This window comes from Lycorma delicatula, chromosome 1 (genome assembly GCF_047948215.1).
Source record: "Lycorma delicatula isolate Av1 chromosome 1, ASM4794821v1, whole genome shotgun sequence".
Classification (NCBI taxonomy): Eukaryota; Metazoa; Arthropoda; class Insecta; order Hemiptera; family Fulgoridae; genus Lycorma; species Lycorma delicatula.
The window spans coordinates 31,673,544-31,683,543 of NC_134455.1; positions in this window are offsets into that span (position 1 = coordinate 31,673,544).

Consider the following 10,000-nt stretch of genomic DNA (forward strand, 5'->3'; position numbering starts at 1 on the left):
AGCAACCGCGTGAAATACGCCTCAAGCCGCGGGAAACTGGCATACTGGACTGCAAGACTGCAGCTTTTCGCACTCAAGTCTCCGAGCAATGAGGGCCGCGGATTGCCTGACATGTGACTACGCCAACCCATTTAGGGGGCAAGCATACCGCAAAAACCAAGCCGATGCCGGCCCTTCGTGGAAGGGTACGGCCGGCCGAAAGCAGTAGCTCGCCGCGCCCGTAAACAATCCTACGGAACAACGCGACGGCCAAAGTCTGAAGGCTCGCATAGGTACAGCGGCCGAAAGCAAGCAATGCGGATACAACACCGAATTGTAGCTCTCGAGGCGGCGAATGTGAAAAGAATTTTCACCCTAAGCTGAGCACGACAGATCAGCGGGCGTTGCGAAGAACGCAGGTCCTCCAACATCAAGACCTTTACACAGGCAGACGACCAGATAGGGCGAATCGCAAAACGAATCACAGGGCGAGCCTGCCGCAAAAACCAGACCTATACCGGCCGAAAGAAGCGGCTCGCCAAATCCATGAACGGCCGAGGCCGGAAGGCTCGCACCAGTACAGCAGCCGAAAGCCGATATAACACCAGCTCTCGAGGCCGCGAGTGTGAAATATTTCACCCGATGCAGAGTAAAACCGACCGCAGTCCGAACAGCGGGACTGTAACTGTGACCGCAGACACGCACGGTGAGCCTGCCGCAAAAACCAGACCGATACCGGCCCTTCCAGGAAGGGTACAGCCGGCCGAAAGAAGCGGCTCGCCGGGTGCGCAACTGCGGGCGACGCCCGAACTGCCGAAAAGCAAATGAAAGCCGCGATGTCGAGAAAAGATCCACAGGGCGGCCGAAAGAAGCGGCTCGCAGAGTCCGTAAACGGTCCCGCAGAAATACGCTACGGCCGACGCCGGAGGGCTCGCACCGGTACAGCAGCCGAAAGCAGAGCCGATATAACACCGAACTTTTAGCTCTCGAGGCCGCGAGTGTGAAATATTTCACCCGATGCAGAGTTCAACCGAACGCCAGTGAAGCGCACACACCGCAGGTATCCGAATATCGGACTAACACTGTGGCCAACGCGAAGGCATGCCAATTGAAAACAAGGCTCGCCTATGCGCGAAAGCAGACTGCTCGCATCGGTACAGCAGCCGAAAGCAACAAACGGATAAAACACCGAATATAGCTCTCAAGGCGCGAGTGCGAAAGACTTCGCCCGATGAAGAGCACAACTAAATCCATCAAGCAATCTGAACATCGCAAACTGATCCAGTGGGCAAGCCTACCGCAAAAACCAAACCGATACTGGCCCCTTCTACGAAGGGATACAGCCGGCCGAAAGCAGCGGCTCGCCGCACCCACAGACAGCAAAACAGAAAAGCGCAAATGGACGCCGGAGGTCTTTCACCGGTACAGCACCGAAAGCAATGACGATAGAACACCGAACAATGATCTCAAGGCGCGAATGTGAAAACTTTCACCCGATGGATGACCTAGCCGGCCTGTGTAGCGTAAACCGCAGAGAGCTCGACAGCTTCCCCGTACACAGCAATGAAACCGAATAGCAGCCAATAACTGTGGCGAACACAAGAATTACTGGTCAGCAAGCGGTTCGTCTGCCGGACGGGCGCAATAACAAAGCAATCCGTGATCTAGGCGGCAGCTGGCAAAAAAAAAACGAGCGGAATAGCGACCGAGTCGGGTTAGGGAGAGCAACGCTCTACTACGAATGGAAGCAAAAACAACCACCCCGACAAGGCGAAAAACACCGCTTACCGTCTAAAAAGCTCTGCTACAGCCTGTTAATCGACAAACGTGCTACGAGCAACAAAGCGGGACGTCGACTTAGCACTCCGGGAAACGATGCAAGATAGCCTAAATGTGTCTAAAGGCGGCCTCAAAGGACGACGGCGAAGCGAGTTAAGAAGCAGGTCACTTAAACCACGCCCAAATGAAAATACATTTCGTATAATCACCCCGACGACCCGTTCAATACCAGAGAGGACCACAATGCACGCGCTACGCGCACGACGACAACTTACTTTCGGCTACCGAGCATAAAGGGCGAATGCTAAGGACGACCGCAACTGAGCTCGAACAAATGCACAAAAGCCGAGGCCGGAGAACATTTGCCAGCTGAACCAGCGAAAAACCCGCCGAGCGGCCGAATAACCAGCAAAGACCAGCATAAACAGCCGCCGCGAACGAGAGAAGTAGGCAAGGAAGACGCACCGGACGCCCGGTGAAACAGAAACGCAAGATAACTGAACGCCGTGTAGCGAAGGCACGTCGGGGGGGGCCCCAAGCCAAGACCATATCCCCTTATAATACTCTCAAAATTGACTCCGAGTGGGTCACACATCGGTACGAAATGTACTAAAAGTTAAAGCTGAAAAGGATATATGCGACGAATGAATGCGAAAACATTCTCGAATAGAGAGGGAACCCGTCCCCTATCGACTTAGAAAAATTTCTGTCAAAAAAAGAAAAATAAAAGAAACGTGCATGGCCAACAACAAAAAAAGTTAAAGAAACGTGCATGCCCAACGGCGACAGAGTCCGAGAAAATGTTCTCAAGCCGGACAATGACAAATTCTCCGCAGTAAAAGACTACGACATCCCGCCTAAAATGTGCATGCCCAACAAAAAAAAAAAGTTAAATATCCGTGCATGCACAACGGCGACAGAGTCCGAGAAAATGTTCTCAAGCCGGACAATGACAAATTCTCCGCAGTAAAAGACTACGACATCCCGCCTAAAATGTGCATGCCCAACAAAAAAAAAAAGTTAAATATCCGTGCATGCCCAACGGCGACAGAGTCCGAGAAAATGTTCTCAAGCCGGACAATGACAAATTCTCCGCAGTAAAAGACTACGACATCCCGCCTAAAATGTGCATGCCCAACAAAAAAAAAAGTTAAATATCCGTGCATGCCCAACGGCGACAGAGTCCGAGAAAATGTTCTCAAGCCGGACAATGACAAATTCTCCGCAGTAAAAGACTACAACATCCCGCCTAAAATGTGCATGCCCAACAAAAAAAAAAAGTTAAATATCCGTGCATGCCCAACGGCGACAGAGTCCGAGAAAATGTTCTCAAGCCGGACAATGACAAATTCTCCGCAGTAAAAGACTACGACATCCCGCCTAAAATGTGCATGCCCAACAAAAAAAAAAGTTAAATATCCGTGCATGCCCAACGGCGACAGAGTCCGAGAAAATGTTCTCAAGCCGGACAATGACAAATTCTCCGCAGTAAAAGACTACAACATCCCGCCTAAAATGTGCATGCCCAACAAAAAAAAAAAGTTAAATATCCGTGCATGCCCAACGGCGACAGAGTCCGAGAAAATGTTCTCAAGCCGGACAATGACAAATTCTCCGCAGTAAAGGACTACGACATCCCGCCTAAAATGTGCATGCCCAACAAAAAAAAAAGTTAAATATCCGTGCATGCCCAACGGCGACAGAGTCCAAGAAAATGTTCTCAAGCCGGACAATGACAAATTCTCCGCAGTAAAAGACTACAACATCCCGCCTAAAATGTGCATGCCCAACAAAAAAAAAAAGTTAAATATCCGTGCATGCCCAACGGCGACAGAGTCCGAGAAAATGTTCTCAAGCCGGACAATGACAAATTCTCCGCAGTAAAAGACTACGACATCCCGCCTAAATAGTGCATGCCCAACAAAAAAAAAAACTTAAATATCCGTGCATGCCCGACGGCGACAGAGTCCGAGAAAATGTTCTCAAGCCGGACAATGACAAATTCTCCGCAGTAAAAGACAACGACATCCCGCCTAAACCGTGCATCCCCAACAAAAAAAAAGTTAAATATCCGTGCATGCCCGACGGCGACAGAGTCCGAGAAAATGTTTTCAAGCCGGACAATGACAAATTCTCCGCAGTAAAAGACAACGACATCCCGCCTAAACCGTGCATGCCCAACAAAAAAAAAGTTAAATATCCGTGCATGCCCAACGGCGACAGAGTCCGAGAAAATGTTCTCAAGCCGGACAATGACAAATTCTCCGCAGTAAAAGACAACGACATCCCGCCTAAACCGTGCATCCCCAACAAAAAAAAAGTTAAATATCCGTGCATGCACGACGGCGACAGAGTCCGAGAAAATGTTTTCAAGCCGGACTATGACAAATTCTCCGCAGTAAAAGACAACGACATCCCGCCTAAACCGTGCATGCCCGACAAAAAAAAAGTTAAATATCCGTGCATGCCCGACGGCGACAGAGTCCGAGAAAATGTTTTCAAGCCGGACAATGACAAATTCTCAGCAGTAAAAGACAACGACATCCCGCCTAAACCTTGCATGCCCAACAAAAAAAAAGTTAAATATCCGTGCATGCCCGACGGCGATAGAGTCCGAGAAAATGTTTTCAAGCCGGACAATGACAATCCTCCGCAGTAAAAGACTACGACACCCCCGAACAATCTGTGCATGCCCAACAACAAAAAAATCGCTATATCTCAGCCGGGATCGAAGCTATTCGACCGGGACCGACGCCATTCGGACCGTCCGGCCCCCCCGGTGATGCCTATGCCCTCTGGACCGGGGTATCTTTTTCGGAAGACCGAAAATTCGGCCGAACCGTAAAATTCACCTAATCGTCTATATGTCAGCCGGGATCGAAGCTATTCGACCGGGACCGACGCCATTCGGACCGTCCGGCCCCCCCGGTGATGCCTATGCCCTCTGGACCGGGGTATCTTTTTCGGAAGACCGAAAATTCGGCCGAACCGTAAAATTCACCTAATCGTCTATATGTCAGCCGGGATCGAAGCTATTCGACCGGGACCGACGCCATTCGGACCGTCCGGCCCCCCCGGTGATGCCTATGCCCTCTGGACCGGGGTATCTTTTTCGGAAGACCGAAAATTCGGCCGAACCGTAAAATTCACCTAATCGTCTATATGTCAGCCGGGATCGAAGCTATTCGACCGGGACCGACGCCATTCGGACCGTCCGGCCCCCCCGGTGATGCCAATGCCCTCTGGACCGGGGTATATTTTTCGGAAGACCGAAAATTCGGCCGAACCGTAAAATTCACCTAATCGTCTATATGTCAGCCGGGATCGAAGCTATTCGACCGGGACCGACGCCATTCGGACCGTCCGGCCCCCCCGGTGATGCCTATGCCCTCTGGACCGGGGTATCTTTTTCGGAAGACCGAAAATTCGGCCGAACCGTAAAATTCACCTAATCGTCTATATGTCAGCCGGGATCGAAGCTATTCGACCGGGACCGACGCCATTCGGACCGTCCGGCCCCCCCGGTGATGCCTATGCCCTCTGGACCGGGGTATATTTTTCGGAAGACCGAAAATTCGGCCGAACCGTAAAATTCACCTAATCGTCTATATGTCAGCCGGGATCGAAGCTATTCGACCGGGACCGACGCCATTCGGACCGTCCGGCCCCCCCGGTGATGCCTATGCCCTCTGGACCGGGGTATATTTTTCGGAAGACCGAAAATTCGGCCGAACCGTAAAATTCACCTAATCGTCTATATGTCAGCCGGGATCGAAGCTATTCGACCGGGACCGACGCCATTCGGACCGTCCGGCCCCCCCGGTGATGCCTATGCCCTCTGGACCGGGGTATCTTTTTCGGAAGACCGAAAATTCGGCCGAACCGTAAAATTCACCTAATCGTCTATATGTCAGCCGGGATCGAAGCTATTCGACCGGGACCGACGCCATTCGGACCGTCCGGCCCCCCCGGTGATGCCTATGCCCTCTGGACCGGGGTATATTTTTCGGAAGACCGAAAATTCGGCCGAACCGTAAAATTCACCTAATCGTCTATATGTCAGCCGGGATCGAAGCTATTCGACCGGGACCGACGCCATTCGGACCGTCCGGCCCCCCCGGTGATGCCTATGCCCTCTGGACCGGGGTATCTTTTTCGGAAGACCGAAAATTCGGCCGAACCGTAAAATTCACCTAATCGTCTATATGTCAGCCGGGATCGAAGCTATTCGACCGGGACCGACGCCATTCGGACCGTCCGGCCCCCCCGGTGATGCCTATGCCCTCTGGACCGGGGTATATTTTTCGGAAGACCGAAAATTCGGCCGAACCGTAAAATTCACCTAATCGTCTATATGTCAGCCGGGATCGAAGCTATTCGACCGGGACCGACGCCATTCGGACCGTCCGGCCCCCCCGGTGATGCCTATGCCCTCTGGACCGGGGTATCTTTTTCGGAAGACCGAAAATTCGGCCGAACCGTAAAATTCACCTAATCGTCTATATGTCAGCCGGGATCGAAGCTATTCGACCGGGACCGACGCCATTCGGACCGTCCGGCCCCCCCGGTGATGCCTATGCCCTCTGGACCGGGGTATATTTTTCGGAAGACCGAAAATTCGGCCGAACCGTAAAATTCACCTAATCGTCTATATGTCAGCCGGGATCGAAGCTATTCGACCGGGACCGACGCCATTCGGACCGTCCGGCCCCCCCGGTGATGCCTATGCCCTCTGGACCGGGGTATATTTTTCGGAAGACCGAAAATTCGGCCGAACCGTAAAATTCACCTAATCGTCTATATGTCAGCCGGGATCGAAGCTATTCGACCGGGACCGACGCCATTCGGACCGTCCGGCCCCCCCGGTGATGCCTATGCCCTCTGGACCGGGGTATCTTTTTCGGAAGACCGAAAATTCGGCCGAACCGTAAAATTCACCTAATCGTCTATATGTCAGCCGGGATCGAAGCTATTCGACCGGGACCGACGCCATTCGGACCGTCCGGCCCCCCCGGTGATGCCTATGCCCTCTGGACCGGGGTATATTTTTCGGAAGACCGAAAATTCGGCCGAACCGTAAAATTCACCTAATCGTCTATATGTCAGCCGGGATCGAAGCTATTCGACCGGGACCGACGCCATTCGGACCGTCCGGCCCCCCCGGTGATGCCTATGCCCTCTGGACCGGGGTATCTTTTTCGGAAGACCGAAAATTCGGCCGAACCGTAAAATTCACCTAATCGTCTATATGTCAGCCGGGATCGAAGCTATTCGACCGGGACCGACGCCATTCGGACCGTCCGGCCCCCCCGGTGATGCCTATGCCCTCTGGACCGGGGTATATTTTTCGGAAGACCGAAAATTCGGCCGAACCGTAAAATTCACCTAATCGTCTATATGTCAGCCGGGATCGAAGCTATTCGACCGGGACCGACGCCATTCGGACCGTCCGGCCCCCCCGGTGATGCCTATGCCCTCTGGACCGGGGTATCTTTTTCGGAAGACCGAAAATTCGGCCGAACCGTAAAATTCACCTAATCGTCTATATGTCAGCCGGGATCGAAGCTATTCGACCGGGACCGACGCCATTCGGACCGTCCGGCCCCCCCGGTGATGCCTATGCCCTCTGGACCGGGGTATCTTTTTCGGAAGACCGAAAATTCGGCCGAACCGTAAAATTCACCTAATCGTCTATATGTCAGCCGGGATCGAAGCTATTCGACCGGGACCGACGCCATTCGGACCGTCCGGCCCCCCCGGTGATGCCTATGCCCTCTGGACCGGGGTATATTTTTCGGAAGACCGAAAATTCGGCCGAACCGTAAAATTCACCTAATCGTCTATATGTCAGCCGGGATCGAAGCTATTCGACCGGGACCGACGCCATTCGGACCGTCCGGCCCCCCCGGTGATGCCTATGCCCTCTGGACCGGGGTATATTTTTCGGAAGACCGAAAATTCGGCCGAACCGTAAAATTCACCTAATCGTCTATATGTCAGCCGGGATCGAAGCTATTCGACCGGGACCGACGCCATTCGGACCGTCCGGCCCCCCCGGTGATGCCTATGCCCTCTGGACCGGGGTATCTTTTTCGGAAGACCGAAAATTCGGCCGAACCGTAAAATTCACCTAATCGTCTATATGTCAGCCGGGATCGAAGCTATTCGACCGGGACCGACGCCATTCGGACCGTCCGGCCCCCCCGGTGATGCCTATGCCCTCTGGACCGGGGTATCTTTTTCGGAAGACCGAAAATTCGGCCGAACCGTAAAATTCACCTAATCGTCTATATGTCAGCCGGGATCGAAGCTATTCGACCGGGACCGACGCCATTCGGACCGTCCGGCCCCCCCGGTGATGCCTATGCCCTCTGGACCGGGGTATCTTTTTCGGAAGACCGAAAATTCGGCCGAACCGTAAAATTCACCTAATCGTCTATATGTCAGCCGGGATCGAAGCTATTCGACCGGGACCGACGCCATTCGGACCGTCCGGCCCCCCCGGTGATGCCTATGCCCTCTGGACCGGGGTATATTTTTCGGAAGACCGAAAATTCGGCCGAACCGTAAAATTCACCTAATCGTCTATATGTCAGCCGGGATCGAAGCTATTCGACCGGGACCGACGCCATTCGGACCGTCCGGCCCCCCCGGTGATGCCTATGCCCTCTGGACCGGGGTATCTTTTTCGGAAGACCGAAAATTCGGCCGAACCGTAAAATTCACCTAATCGTCTATATGTCAGCCGGGATCGAAGCTATTCGACCGGGACCGACGCCATTCGGACCGTCCGGCCCCCCCGGTGATGCCTATGCCCTCTGGACCGGGGTATATTTTTCGGAAGACCGAAAATTCGGCCGAACCGTAAAATTCACCTAATCGTCTATATGTCAGCCGGGATCGAAGCTATTCGACCGGGACCGACGCCATTCGGACCGTCCGGCCCCCCCGGTGATGCCTATGCCCTCTGGACCGGGGTATCTTTTTCGGAAGACCGAAAATTCGGCCGAACCGTAAAATTCACCTAATCGTCTATATGTCAGCCGGGATCGAAGCTATTCGACCGGGACCGACGCCATTCGGACCGTCCGGCCCCCCCGGTGATGCCTATGCCCTCTGGACCGGGGTATATTTTTCGGAAGACCGAAAATTCGGCCGAACCGTAAAATTCACCTAATCGTCTATATGTCAGCCGGGATCGAAGCTATTCGACCGGGACCGACGCCATTCGGACCGTCCGGCCCCCCCGGTGATGCCTATGCCCTCTGGACCGGGGTATATTTTTCGGAAGACCGAAAATTCGGCCGAACCGTAAAATTCACCTAATCGTCTATATGTCAGCCGGGATCGAAGCTATTCGACCGGGACCGACGCCATTCGGACCGTCCGGCCCCCCCGGTGATGCCTATGCCCTCTGGACCGGGGTATCTTTTTCGGAAGACCGAAAATTCGGCCGAACCGTAAAATTCACCTAATCGTCTATATGTCAGCCGGGATCGAAGCTATTCGACCGGGACCGACGCCATTCGGACCGTCCGGCCCCCCCGGTGATGCCTATGCCCTCTGGACCGGGGTATCTTTTTCGGAAGACCGAAAATTCGGCCGAACCGTAAAATTCACCTAATCGTCTATATGTCAGCCGGGATCGAAGCTATTCGACCGGGACCGACGCCATTCGGACCGTCCGGCCCCCCCGGTGATGCCTATGCCCTCTGGACCGGGGTATATTTTTCGGAAGACCGAAAATTCGGCCGAACCGTAAAATTCACCTAATCGAGTATATCTCGGTCACTTTGATGCGAATTTACAAGTTTTGGCCGTATATATATGTATATATTTTTTAATAATATTTCTACGTACATATACATAATATATAAACGTGGGTGGCCAGTGTAATGTGGTTTTTTTAATTTAATTGTTTTTTTGTAATTTTTTTGTTTAATCGTTCGATTTCGTCGTTTAATAACTTTTTTTCGTGAGCAGTTATAAAGGTGAAATTTTTTATTTCTTGTTGGTCGTTTTGTCGTCGATTTTTTCGGTATAATTATTTTATTGTAAACTTCGCGTTGGCGGTGGGAAAACCTGTCGATCTCTCAGGTGCGAAAATCTTTTTTCGTCTGTTTTATTTCGATGTCGAATATTTTCGTTATTTGTCATTTGTTCCTGACGTTTTTCGTATTTTTCTCAACCGTTGCGTTACCTTAGATTATTTTGGACCGGTTTCGGGCCGGCGATATGTATA